Source organism: Dendrobates tinctorius, unplaced genomic scaffold (assembly GCF_039654945.1).
Source record: "Dendrobates tinctorius isolate UK_male_01 unplaced genomic scaffold, ASM3965494v1 ptg000395l, whole genome shotgun sequence".
Classification (NCBI taxonomy): Eukaryota; Metazoa; Chordata; class Amphibia; order Anura; family Dendrobatidae; genus Dendrobates; species Dendrobates tinctorius.
The window spans coordinates 3,413,965-3,428,137 of record NW_027362061.1 but is presented as its reverse complement, the minus strand read 5'-3'; the positions used below and the strand labels follow the sequence as shown (position 1 = coordinate 3,428,137).

The 14,173-nt window shown below is 47.9% G+C and overlaps 1 long non-coding RNA gene across 1 annotated transcript in view; it reads right to left on the bottom strand.

The window, feature by feature from the left end:
* Positions 1-3,095: 3,095 nt before the first annotated feature.
* Positions 3,096-14,173, bottom strand: part of LOC141076199 (uncharacterized) — a 114,733-nt gene continuing 103,655 nt past the window's right edge. The window contains exons 2-3 of the long non-coding RNA XR_012227440.1: positions 3,253-3,376; positions 3,096-3,169 (exon numbers count right to left, since the gene is read on the bottom strand). This is a non-coding gene — a long non-coding RNA (uncharacterized lncRNA). The remainder of the gene's footprint in view (positions 3,170-3,252; positions 3,377-14,173) is intronic.

Below are 14,173 nucleotides of genomic sequence, written 5' to 3'. Positions count from 1 at the left end.
ACTTTTTTGATATTGACAGGGCATTGGAATATCATAATCGAGTTCATGTTTGCACTAGATATGAATATTTGGACATAGCTCTTTTATCGATTTACTGATTGATACTTTAATTGCACCGTCACTTTATTATAGCTATGTATTCACTAATATGATATGATGGAATTGTGGTCGTGTTATTTCATGCCCACCCATTTGTGGTAGCACGCGTGCGTGGTATACGGGGACGGTGGAAAATGCAAAGCGGTCTGTTCATGAATTAGGTGCGCACATCTCCACATAGGACCTGGCGATGCCTTATCATGTGACCGCAAAGTATTATTCCCATTGGACTCTATGTCCCACGTGATGCAGCGCATGCGTCATAAACACCTCAGTATTGGGATTTGAGCAGGACCTTTGGTGTTCATCGCACGCAGGTGCAGCTGATCATTTGGTATAGTGACTATAGACCTATGCTGCGCAGGCGCCGCCACTGATCCCCCACAACGGTACAATTGTTTTCTGCGCAGGCGCCAGTAGCGATCTATTATGGTGGACATAGTGAACGCAGGTTTGCGCAACTTTTAATGATTATGCACACGTGGTACTGGTATATAAATCGGATCTCCCCCTGCCCTGACACGCCTCCCGAAGAAGCAGTGCGAAACGCGCGTTGGGGTCGAGGGACGTCCAGGCATCTCCACCCGCATTTACAGCTATAGAATTGTCTAGCCTTTATTATATTCACCGGCATTAATTTTACCTCAATTGAGGTTCATTTTTGGGATAATTGGATATAGCTGCTTTTATGCAGCAATGAAATGTCATAATACAAATGATGTGGCCAGCAAATGTTTTACCATTGCAAGGTGATGATCTGTAGGATATCAGGTGCATTGTTCTTTTACCCCCTTACTTTTTCTTTGGTGAATTTTGGTGTTAGGATGTGAGATTCCATGGACTTGTAGGCCCCCTCCTTATTTTATGTTCCAGCACTTTTCCTGTGTATATATTTTTGTGTCTTTTTGTGCAATAAAATATAAATTTTTAACAAGTATACACTATTGTGTGGGGTCAACATTTTTTGTTACGTTGTTACCACAAAAGTAATAATATGATTCTGTGGTGTATTATTTATGCATGGATTCATGCTTTTTGGGCCAATTTTGTGATTGTATGGACTTCTAAGGGCCAATGCAGACGGCCATATATATTCCCTGATCTGAGAGAATCGGCCAATTATACTGTAAAGCTGACACTTGGATCAGGATCTGACCCGAGTGTCAGCACAGTGTGGTCCGATTGTCTAGGATGAGAGAATCAGAGAACACTGAGGAAAAGATGGAGATCAAACTCTTCTCCATTATGTCATCGGAGTGGTTTGGTGTTTTCCACGCACTCATTGTATTGCATTACTGAGTGTGATCGGAATATCATACGTTACCAATATATAACATATAACGTATGTTCCAACCCCATGGATTGAGACAAACACCTTGGTCGCCTCAGAAAGACCTTTTTGAGTCAGGGCTACCATCCAAGAACAATAGAAAACCAAATTACAAGAGCCACCAGAATATCAAGGAATCACCTGCTACATTACAAAGGTAAAGAAGAGAATAACCGGGAGCCTCTAGTGGTCACCTACAACCCAAATCTGGAGGTGCTAAGGGGAGCGGCACGGAAATTACAACCTTTACTACAAAAAGATGCCCGATTACAATCCATGTTTCCAGACCCCCCACTACTGTGTTTTAGGCAGCCCCCAAATCTAAGAAGCGTCATTGTCAGAAGCTCCCTGTCCTCTCCAACAGCTGTAGGAACCTTTCCTTGCAACCAGAAAAAAATGTAAAACCTGTCCATTTATAATGACCACCGACAAGATAAAGATCCCCAACTCACATCAGGACTACAAGATCCCAGGTACTCTCAGCTGCATCACATCTAATGGGGTGTACTTAATTATTTGTACTAAATGTCCAACTGGGGGTCTGTATGTGGGGGAGACAGGGAAAAAGCTTAGAACAAGGATGAATGCTCATCGTCACACAATAAGAGAAAAAAGAAGGGATCTACCTGTGGCAAAACATTTTTGTATCCCCGGTCATAGCATGATGGACATTAAATTACTTGTATTAAATGGTAACTTCAACTCTCAGAGAGACAGGAGGGTTTGGGAGTATAAATTTGTGACATCTTTTGACACACTCAGTGCAGGAATGAATGTGTCACATGGATTTATGTCTTTTTACATCAATTAAGGAATTTGCTCTTCAGAACTTCTGGGGTCATCACACAACACAGAACTAGACCCCAATCAGAGGGCAATAAAACTTTCACACTCCTTATCTGTGAACTGTTCCAATATTTATGTTTATCCCTCTCCCATAATGACAATTCTGCTAAATGTCACTTGTCTTATCTATTGCGATATTTCTGTGTTGTTTTGTGTATAAATATGTGATTTTTCAGATGTTGTATTAGTCTAGCCTGACGAAGAGACCTGAGTAGTCTCGAAAGCTTGCAATGTGTTACCACCTTTTCAGTTAGCCATTAAAAGGTATCAACCACTGAGGACTCTCAATTCTAAATATTCTTCTATCTACTGGCTAACACGGTACAAAGTTATATATCTTTCCTGTATCAAAGTCATTTGAACAGTTTTGGGTGGAGGAGGATGTTGTGGTCTAGAGGCAAAATGGTGATCATGGTAATACGGCCGGACTACACCACCGATAAAGCAGCCACAGCCGGTGACTGAGAGGAATCTGTGACGTCTCTGCATTCAGTGGTTACTACTCACCTGGGTAGTCATATGTGGGAATCTCCTCTTTACACCACTCATCACCCCTCACATATGTCTCTGTAGTATTAATATGGGTCAGATCTTCACCCTGAAACAAATATTGTAAAAGTCACTGACAGATGGAGAAGTCCCATCTATGATCAGCTGTAATCCTGCCATCTCCACCGCTCTCATTACACAAGTATAAAACATATAATACTGGTGGATAAAACAAGACTGAGCACAAGACCTTCACAGCCGTCTACACATCATAGGGGAGATCTCCTGACACCTTCTCTCCATCTACCTGATGATCCTGAGGAGCACTGGGATCTTCTTGGTTACAGTCCTGTGGAAGAAAAGGACGGTGACATCTCTCTGGTGTTGTCCTCTTACTGGATAGATCTGGAGGAAACACATACAGGGACTGAATTCATTCTCTACATACAGATAATTATAGGCCGTGTGTATTTAGTCCTGTCTATTACCTGGTGATGTGAGGGGCTGGGGAACCTCCATTATGACATTCTTGTACAGATCTCTGTGTCCTTCTAAATACTCCCACTCCTCCATGGAGAAATAGACAGCGACATCCTGACACCTTATAGGAACCTGACACATACAATGATACCGTCATCCCCCGATCCCTTCATAGTGTTACTGTATAATGTCCCAGCATTCCCAGCAGTGTCACCTCTCCAGTCAGCAGCTCAATCATCTTGTAGGTGAGTTCTAGGATCTTCTGGTCATTGATGTCCTCATGGATCAGGGGGTGAGGTGGAGGCCCCGTGATTGGGCTCAGGGGTCTTCCCCATCCCTCAGACACAGGGTCCTGACAGCGATCACTAGAGGTCTTCTTCACCACTGTGTAATCCTGGTTATGGAGAGACACATTAATAAATCTCACTCTAGACATTTCCAGAGTCCTCACCTCTCCAGTTCTGTCCATCTGTTATTCCCATAGATAAGAATGATGTAATGTGACGTCATCAGAATCTCTCACCTCTCCAGTGAGACGGAAGAGGATCTCTAGGGTGAGGTGTAACATCCTCTCCGCCATCTTGTCTCTGTCCATATCCATCCTTGATGGGTAAATCAGGAAAATTCTCTTCTGTAGAAGATCTTCACTGAGAGGATCCGATATTGTAGAGACCTGAATGAGAAGAAGATGATCCGATGTAACACCATAAGAATCCTGTGTAATAATACAATTACTGGAGATAATAAGGGAAACATATGAGGAGATTTATTATCTTACAGGGTTTAGTTTTCTTCCCTGACATCTACTAATAAAACCTATATATTTAGGCCACAGACAACAAGCAGTTTCCTCCTCGGAGTCGGCAGCTGAACATGTTCCTCATAGACTCATCTTCCATAACGCTAATTCTCGTCTCATTACCGACACTGGAATCGGCATTAGCAATACTGCAGGAGAGATTCATTACACGCGACATGAGAAATAACTCCTTCATGATGAGGACGACATCTTCATCTCCTACTGCGGCTCTAGAGACAGATGTGGCCAGAGTCGGTCACTGACTCCATCCCCACCGGCCGTCTATATGAAGGTTTCCCGTCTTCCCCGCACTGGAATCTTCTCTCACGTTAGATCTCAGCTCTGAGTCACACACAGAAGTTTGAGGCTTTTCTGGAAGAACAGGACAGGAGAGATCTGAGGCCGATGTCTCCATGTACAGGGTTTCCCCTCGGGATAAGAGGCTTTTCTATCCCTTTCCCCCAATTAGAGGGGACACCTGTGGATATCGGGGTCTTTACCGGCTGCAGTCCTGGGGGGATTTACTCGGTAACGTGGACGTTGGACAAACGTCACCATCAATTCCCATCAGAGTGAAGGAACATCGCTCCTCTATTCAGCTCTATGGATCCGGGATGAAATCCACTGCGGCCCCTGCAAGAAAAGAGCGAAGTCTGGTGAGACCCCCGAGGCCGGAGATTTCTACAGCTGCTCTGTGCGCACAGGACCTGTGGTGAGGTCACAGGAGGGGAGGAGTCAGGGGGTCACATGATCAGGGGCCTCAGTGTGGGCAGGACTCTGCTGTGCTGGTTGTCATGGTGCTGGATGAGGGGAAGTTTATGTGTGGGGTCAGGAGGGGTTTACACTGTGAATGTAGCAGAGCCGTGTGTGTACGAGGTGTACGGAGCAGAGCCGTGTGTGTACAAGGTGTACGGAGAGGAGCCCTGTGTGTACGAGGTGTACGGAGCGGAGCCGTGTGTGTACGAGGTGTACGGAGCGGAGCCGCGTGTGTACGAGGTGTACGGAGCGGAGCCACGTGTGAACGAGGTGTACGGAGCGGAGCCGTGTGTGTACGAGGTGTACGGAGAGGAGCCCTGTGTGTACGAGGTGTACGGAGCGGAGCCGCCTGTGTACGAGGTGTACGGAGCGGAGCCGTGTGTGTACGAGGTGTACGGAGCGGAGCCGTGTGTGTACGAGGTGTACGGAGCGGAGCCGTGTGTGTACGAGGTGTACGGAGCGGAGCCGCGTGTGTACGAGGTGTACGGAGCGGAGCCGTGTGTGTACGAGGTGTACGGAGCGGAGCCGTGTGTGTACGCGGTGTACGGAGCGGAGCCGCGTGTGTACGAGATGTACGGAGCGGAGCCGTGTGTGTTCGAGGTGTACGGAGCGGAGCCGCGTGTGTACGAGGTGTACGGAGCGGAGCCGTGTGTGTATGAGGTGTACGGAACGGAGCCGCGTGTGTATGAGGTGTACAGAGCGGAGTCATGTGTACGAGGTGTACGGAGCGGAGCCGTGTGTGTACGAGGTGTACGGAGCGGAGCCGCGTGTGTACGAGGTGTACGGAGTGGAGCCGAGTGTGTTCGAGGTGTTCGGAGTGGCGCCGTGTGTGTACAAGGTGTACGGAGCGGAACCGCATGTGTACGAGGTGTACGGAGCAGAGTCGTGTGTGTACGAGGTGTACGGAGCGGAACCGCGTGTGTACGAGGTGTACGGAGCAGAGCCGTGTGTGTACAAGGTGTACGGAGTGGAGCCGAGTGTGTACGGGGTGTACGGAGCGGAGCCGAGCCATGTGTACGGAGCGGAGCCGTGTGTGTATGAGGTGTACGGAGCAGAGCCGTGTGTGCGAGGTGTACGGAGCGGAGCCGAGTGTGTACGAGGTGTTCGGAGTGGAGCCGCATGTCTACGAGGTGTACGGAGCAGAGCTGAGTGTGTACAAGGTGTACGGAGTGGAGCCGAGTATGTACGAGGTGTACGGAGCGGAGCCATGTGTACGAGGTGTACAGAGCAGAACCGAGTGTGTACGAGGTGTACGGAGCGGAGCCATGTGTGCGAGGTGTACGGAGCGGAGCCGAGTGTGTACGAGGTGTACGGAGCGGAGCCGAGTGTGTACGAGTTGTACGGAGCGGAGCCGAGTGTGTATGAGGTGTACGGAGCAGAGCCGTGTGTGCGAGATGTACGGAGCAGAGCCGAGTGTGTACGAGGTGTACGGAGCGGAGCCAAGTGTGTACGAGTTGTACGGAGCGAAGCCGTGTGTGTACGGAGTGGAGCTGCCTGTATACGAGGTGTACGTAGCGGAGCCGCGTGTACGTGGTGTACGGAGCGGAGCCGTGTGTGTACCGGGTGTACGGAGCGGAGCCGGGTGTGTACGAGTTGCACGGAGCGGAGCCGTGTGTGTACGAGATGTATGGAGCGGAGCTGCCTGTATACGAGGTGTACGGAGTGGAGCCGCGTGTACGAGTTGTACGGAGCGGAGCCGTGTGTGTACGAGGTGTACGGAACGGAACCGTGTGTGTACGAGGTGTACGGAGCGGAGCCGTGTGTGTACAAGGTGTACGGAGCGGAGCCATGTGTGTACGAGGTGTACGTAGCAGAGCCGTGTGTGTACGAGGTATACGGAGCGGAGCCATGTGTGTACGAGGTGTACGGAGCGGAGCCATGAGTGTACGGAGTGTGTGGAGCGGAGCCGCGTGTGTACGAGGTGTACGGAGCGGAGCCATGAGTGTATGGTGTGTACGGACCGGAGCCGCATGTGTACGAGGTGTACGGAGCAGAGACATGTGTACACGGTGTACAGAGTGGAGACGTGTTTGTGCCTCTGCGGTAAGAGGGATCTGGGAACCTGTGTGGCCAACTGTTAACGGTCTTGAAAACCGTGTGATACTGACCGGGGTCAGAAAGAGACTGTGTGTGAACTGATATCTATCGGATGCCTCTGAGGACAAGAGGTATCCGCGAACCTGTGTGGTGATCCAACAGGTAACGGTATTGACAACTGTGTGTTATACTGACCGGGTCAGTGAAAGACTGTGTGAGAAGTGGCTATAGGGTGCCTCTGTGGATAAGCATCCATGTATCTGCATCCATGTGTTAAAGCTGAAGGTTTAACAGACAGTGCAAATGACTGCTGGAACTGTCTAAATAATAAACTGAATGGCTTAATTTTAACCCTGAGCGTGCCAGTGTTTACCTCAAAGACCTGCCAAGAGAGTAATCCCCATCCACTCACATGGTGGAACCTTACAACATACTGTATATATATATTATATATACTCACATGCACCACAGATATACACAATCATACTGTATACTATATATATGCACACATATGCACACACATACTATATACAGACACACACACTATATACTGCACATGTACATGCACAGATACACATATACATATATACTTACAAGGTTCTGTGGCTTCACTTGTACAGATCCATTCCCAGGACATTGTTTTATGAGCAGCCATGATGAGCACTTGGAGGAAATGACACAGAGACACAGGGTTGCAGGCATCTTTCTGGCCCTGCTCTGATCTCTGCTGTGCTGTAATTGGCCCCTCCACCTCACTCTCAACTTCTAACCTGACTGTAGGGAGAAAGAGAGAGAGAGGGAGGCTGGAGGGGGTTTGGGAGAGAAGCTCTAGGACTACAGAGGATGCACAGTGTTATTCACTGCTGTGCACCCTCTGTGCACTTCATAAAGGGGCTGCAGATGCAGGAGGCCCCCTTTGTGGGTGCGGGCCCTGGGCATCTGCCTGGTCTGCCTGCCCCAAACGCCGGCCCTGGACGTGGTAATATTGGCGACTACAGGAAGGGGGTGTTCACTCTTGTAATTCTGTATTTGGGATACAACTTCAGTAGGAGCCTAAAATCTTTCTCCTAGGACTCCTGGGAGAGGGTGTAGATCCAGACTCCATATGGGAATAGCTCAAGAATATTATTCTAGCCAGAAAGTTGTTGGCTCTACATTGGATACACAATTCTCACCCAATGATAAAAGGGCTAAAATCCAGGATATATATCACTCTATGCTTGGAAAGGGGAAGCTTATATTAATGGAACGCTCTCAAGAAATCCATCCACATACCACATTACCCCAGGTATTGCTTCAGAAAACCTTCTCAGAAATCCTACACTGGACCGTTTCTCCATTCCCTTACAGTAAACTGGGAATTTATATATTTATACCCAAGATGTCCGAAGATAATAATTCTCTCAGACCACAAAACTGATCCTTCTTAGATCTATTCTTTTTCTTTTGATGCCCCAATAGGGAAAAAATAATCAGTCATTAAGTATTCAGATATTATGTCTGTACAAATGTAAAATTACTATTCCAAAGCTTTATACTATAGAGCGAAATCGGGATTTATCGCATTGTAACCGGTTGTTGTATTGTTTACTGGTTTTTCTCTCTTTTTATTGTTTTTCTCACAATATTTGTATAAGAAAAACACAATGTTAGTAATTCTTTGTTTTCTTCAATAAAAAGGATCTGATTGAAAAAAGAAAGGTGATAAAGTTGTTAATAGATGAAACGTATAGAAAATACCAAGATCACATGAGAAGGTGCTCGTACGAATTCACTGATAAATGTGGTCGCTGATTGGCAAGGAGGTTATATCCATGTATGCAAGGGACATATGTACCCAAAATAAAAGGGGCACCCGGGCCAGAAATGCATAACCCCTCTGACACAGCTGAGGCATGTTGTTGCTGTTATAGCTCGCTCTATAATATCCATGGATAATACCACGACATGCCACCTAATATTCCGGAAAGAAAAATTGACAAATATATTATGGACGCTGCTCTTCCTTCCTTACAGACCCCTTAGCAGGAGGAACTAGACAAAGCTGTCACTGAGAAAGAGATCGGAGAGGCCATTACATCATTCCCTATCGGGAAGAGCCCTGGGCCGGATGGGGGCAATAATAGATGTTATAAGATGTTTGCACCCCAGTTATTACCATTTTTAGGAGAAGTGATCAGTAATATCTCAGAAGACCCCCTCTCTGCCCCTTAATTACTGGAGGCTGACATAACATTGTTTCTGAAAGCCTGGAGAAGAACCAAATGTCGGCCCTAATTTTCATCCAATATCACTAATTACTGTAGATGTGAAAATATTCTCTACAGTGATTACAGCCCGGCTCTCCCACTACCTGCCCCCAATTGTTACCGACCATCAGGTTGGCTTTATTAAGGACAGAGAAGCTCGTGAGAAACATTGTTATTAATGTCACATGCGGAAACCCCGGGGATCCCAATGTGCCTTGTTTCTGCCGACACTGAAGAAGCGTTGGACATAGTGCCCGGACTTTCTTGAAGATCACCCTACGACATATTGGGTTGGGCCTTTTCTTGTTATCTATCATTCTCTCCTTATACACTGACCCTAAACTGATAATTAGGGGAGACGGCCTTCTATCTGACACATCATCTATTAATAATGGGACGAGGCGAGGGCGCCCCTCATCACTTCTCCTATACACACCGGTGATGGAGCAGTTAGTGGTGGCATTACGTATAAATCCCGATATTAGTGGGGTCACTATAGGCTCACAGCTCTATACACTCGCTCTATACACAGGTGACTTGTGGCTCTATGTTTCACCCCCAATGATCTCATTTCCCTCTGTAAAGGTACTGTCACACTTAGCGATGCACCAGCGATCCCGACCAGCGATATGATGCGGTCAGGATCGCTGGTGCATCGCTAAGTGGTCGCTAGTGAGCTGCCACACAGGCGGATCTCACCAGCGACATCGCTGGGGACGGGGGTTGCTACTTACCTGTCACACTAGGCGATCCTGCGTCCTCCCGCCCAGCTCCACGCTCGTCGCTCGTCTCTCCACAGGAAGCGCCGCAGGAAGCTGACGACGAGAAACAGTCCTGGACGTTCTCGCGCGATCAGCGATAACCAGCAGGGGAGCGGGTCGTAGGTAAGTATCAGACACAGCGATATTGCTAGCAATATCGCTATAACGTCACAAGTTATAGCGATATTGCTAGTGATATCGCTTAGTGTGACAGTACCTTTAGTAGCAATGGACAATATAGTAAGGAGCAGAAAGACAGCGATCAGATAGCAGCACATAGAAAAACAAGCGCTGATCCCACAAATAACGAGAAGGAACAACTAAGATCTTCTCTGAGATTTCACATAGAGAAGGGACGATTGTCTAAGAAATATCAGAGAAACTCTTCCCTGAATTTCCACACAAGCCGCATTGGTGTTATATTCCTAAAGTCCACAAAGACGCAGCGCCCCCACCAGGTCGCCCGATAGTGTGCGGGGTCGGATCAGTAACAGAATCTTTATCTACATTTATAGACTGGTGTCTGAGACCATTACTGAGAATAGCACCTGCTCACATCAAGGACACCGGAGATTTATTGTCATGTCGGACACTGTTCGCACCAGGGTGTCCGGCAGACAGCGGTAATACCCCATCCTACCACTTTGTTCTCAACGGCGCTGGTTGTTCCTCTGATCCGGCTTGGATTGGGTTAACCAGGTTGTTATTCTGGCTGGGGTCTTAGCCACGTCCACTGTCTTTAAATTGTCCTGCGTGACTATGGGCGTCGCTGACTATAGCTCTTGCCTTGTGCTAGCGATACCGGTCTGGAGTGGTGGTCTAAGGAGCATACGGTTGCTGGTGTAGTATATTCCATTGTTGCCATTTTGCCTCCCTGTGTTGTATTATTTGGTTGCCCTTGCACATTACTGTATTCCCCTGTGTGTACGCGGTGTGGTGCATTTCCGTTATCCCTGTCCATACTTATTTGTGGGGTCTGGTGTTTGGTCTCCTCACTGGGTGGAGGGTGGTGGGTTCAGCTTAGGGCTGGACAGGAGACAAGGACAGGGTGGAGGCCCAGGCAGGCACACCTTCAGTGTAAACCCTGGGTTGAGGGACAGACAGGGTTTCCCCTAGTCTGAGGGACACCGCAGGGGCCCCGGGGTTTCAGCCTAAAGTCACCTAGGCTTCCCATGACATTATAGTCGGCCCAAAAAAAAAAAAAAAGGGGTTATTTACCATGGATCCCATAGTCTCCATTACTAAGCAGCTGGAGGCTCTGTCCACACAGGTCACTGAACTGAGGGGGGCGGTCCAACAACAAGGCCTGTCAGTTCCTGCTGTGCAAACTGAGACAGCAGCCAGGGCAGCTGAACCCAAGTTACCTCTCCCTGAACGATTTTCTGGTGATCGCTGTAAGTTCATTGTATTTCGTGAATCCTGCAAATTGTATTTTCATATGCGTCCTCTCTCCTCAGGAGATGAGGCTCAGCGTGTGGGCTTGGTAATTTCCTTGCTGAGTGGTGATCCACAAGCATGGGCCTTTTCACTACCTCCGGATTCACATGCATTTGAGTCCGTAGACCTTTTTTTTTCTGCTCTTGGTTTAATCTATGACGATCCAGACAGACTGGCATTAGCAGAGTCTAAAATCTGCTCTCTGCTCCAGGGTGAGCGACTGGCGGAGGATTACTGCACTGAATTTCGTTGCTGGGCTGTGGACACTCAATGGAATGACCCTGCTCTAAGAAGTCAATTTTTGCATGGGGCTTCTGGAAGGGTTAAACAAGCCCTGCTAATATATGAGACTCCCGCCTCTCTGGAGGCTGCTATGGTACTTGTTGTACGCATTGATCGCCGTTTTCGTCAGAGGTCGCAGGAGACATAGCCTGTGGGGGGAGGGGCAGTTTCTGGTGAGGTTGTTTCGGGTGAATCCGTGGAACCTATGCAGATCACTGGTATATCTCATACACATAATAACAAACATAAATGTCCCTTGCCCAGAAAGCAAGGGGTCTGTTTTTTTTGTGGCAAAAAAGGACATTTTATTAATCCATGCCCCCTGGTACCTAAGAAGGACGCGTCGGCGGAAAAACTGCTAGACTCAGAGGGTTTGGAGGAGTCTAGTCTGAGCCTTTGCATATCCTCCGTGGTGGTCTCCCAGTGCATGCTCCCTGCCAAGGTAGTTATCGGGGGCCAAGAGCTGTCAATTACTGTATTTGTAGATAGTGGTTCAGCTGCTAATCTCATTGATGAAAAGTTTGCGCGTACAGCGGGATTTAAGGTGGAAGAGCTGCCTAATCCTATCCGGGTGGTTACCATCAATGCCTCCCCTCTCTCACAAGGGGAGATTAAAGAGTTTGTGGCTGATGTAAAACTCCACATTGGGGTCCTACACTCTGAGCGGGTAACATGTAAGGTGCTCAGTAATTTACCTTCTCATATAGCTCTGGGGTTTCCATGGTTGTCTATGCACAATTGATGATTGATTGGAAAACCCAGGACATAATTCAGTGGAGCAGATACTGCCAGGAGAGTTGTCTGGCCACGTGTATCTCCGCGGTGACTCCCAGCATCCCGGAGCCACTGCTGGACTTTGCTGATGTATTTTCTGAAAGAGGTTGTTCAGAGCTGCCACCGCACCGACCCTATGACTGTGCTATTAGATTAAAACCGGGGGCCAAGTTACCGAAAGCCAGGATGTTTAATATCTCAGGTCCTGAGAGGCAAGCGCTCAAGGAATACATTGCAGAGAGTCTAAGCAAAGGGCACATCAGGCCCTCATCATCTCCATTGGCGGCTGGGTTCTTCTTTGTCAAGAAGAAAGATGGCGGATTACGTCCGTTTCTGGATTTCAGGGAACTCAACCAGATCACGGTTCGTGACCCATACCCGATGCCACTGATACCCGATTTGTTCAACCAGGTGTCTGGTGCCAAATGGTTTTCCAAGCTTGACCTCAGGGGGGCATACAATCTCATAAGAGTCCGTCAAGGGGATGAATGGAAGACGGCATTTAATACCCCTGAGGGTCATTTTGAAAGTTTGGTGATGCCATTTGGGTTGACGAGCGCTCCAGCAGTATTTCAACATTTCATAAATGATGTCTTTTCTCATCTCTTGGGGAAATTTGTTATTATATACCTTGATGACATTCTTATTTACTCACGCGACTGTGATGCACACATAGAGCATGTTAGGCAGGTATTGCAGTTACTCAGGGAAAACAAGCTCTATGCCAAGCTTGAGAAATGTGTATTTGTCGTCCAAGAATTACCTTTTTTGGGTTATGTAATTTCTGCCGCAGGGTTTAAAATGGACACCGCTAAGGTGCAAGCGGTGCTGCAGTGGGATCGGCCTGATAATCTCAAGGCGCTTCAGCGATTCCTGGGCTTTTCAAACTATTATAGGAAATTTATTAAGAATTTTTCTATGATTGCTAAACCGCTCACCGACATGACTAAAAAAGGTACCAATTTTTCTGACTGATCTGAGGCTGCTGTGCGCGCGTTTGAATTCCTGAAAAACAGTTTTGCTTCAGCTCCCATCCTGGTTCAGCCTGATGTCTCCCTACCATTTACTGTGGAGGTGGATGCATCCGAAGTTGGAGTGGGGGCGGTACTGTCTCAGGGTCCATCCTTGGGCAAATTGCATCCGTGTGCCTACTTCTCCAAGAAGCTGTCGCCTGCCGAGCATAATTACGATATTGGTAACAGGGAATTGTTGGCCATCAAGTTGGCATTTGAGGAGTGGCGACACTTCTTGGAGGGGGCTGTCCATCAGATTACTGTTATAACAGACCATAAAAATCTGCTTTATTTAGAGTCTTCTAAACGCCTGTCCCCCAGACAGGCTCTCTGGGCGCTATTCTTCACCCGGTTCAATTTTTTTGTGACATACCGACCAGGTTCTAAGAATATTAAGGTGGACGCCTTGTCCAGATGTTTCCCGGGTGGAGAGCCAGGTGAGGATCCGGTGCCTATCCTCCAAAAGGGTGTTGTGGTCTCGGCTCTCACGACAGAAGTTGAGGCAGAGATTGCTGAGGCTCAGGAGGAGGTACCGCCGGATCTGCCTCCTAATAAATCGTTTGTGCCACTACACCTACGCTTAAAGGTGTTAGGGGAACATCACGATACTGTCCTGGCGGGCCACCCAGGGGTTAAGGGCACTCTGGAACTTGTATCACGTCGTTTTTGGTGGCCCAAAATCCGACAGGAAGTGGCCTCATATGTGTCAGCCTGTACCACGTGCGCACGGGCCAAGACACCATGCTCCCGTCCTGCTGGCACGTTGCATCCTCTCTGTGTGCCCAGTAAGCCATGGACTGATATTTCCATGGATTTCATTA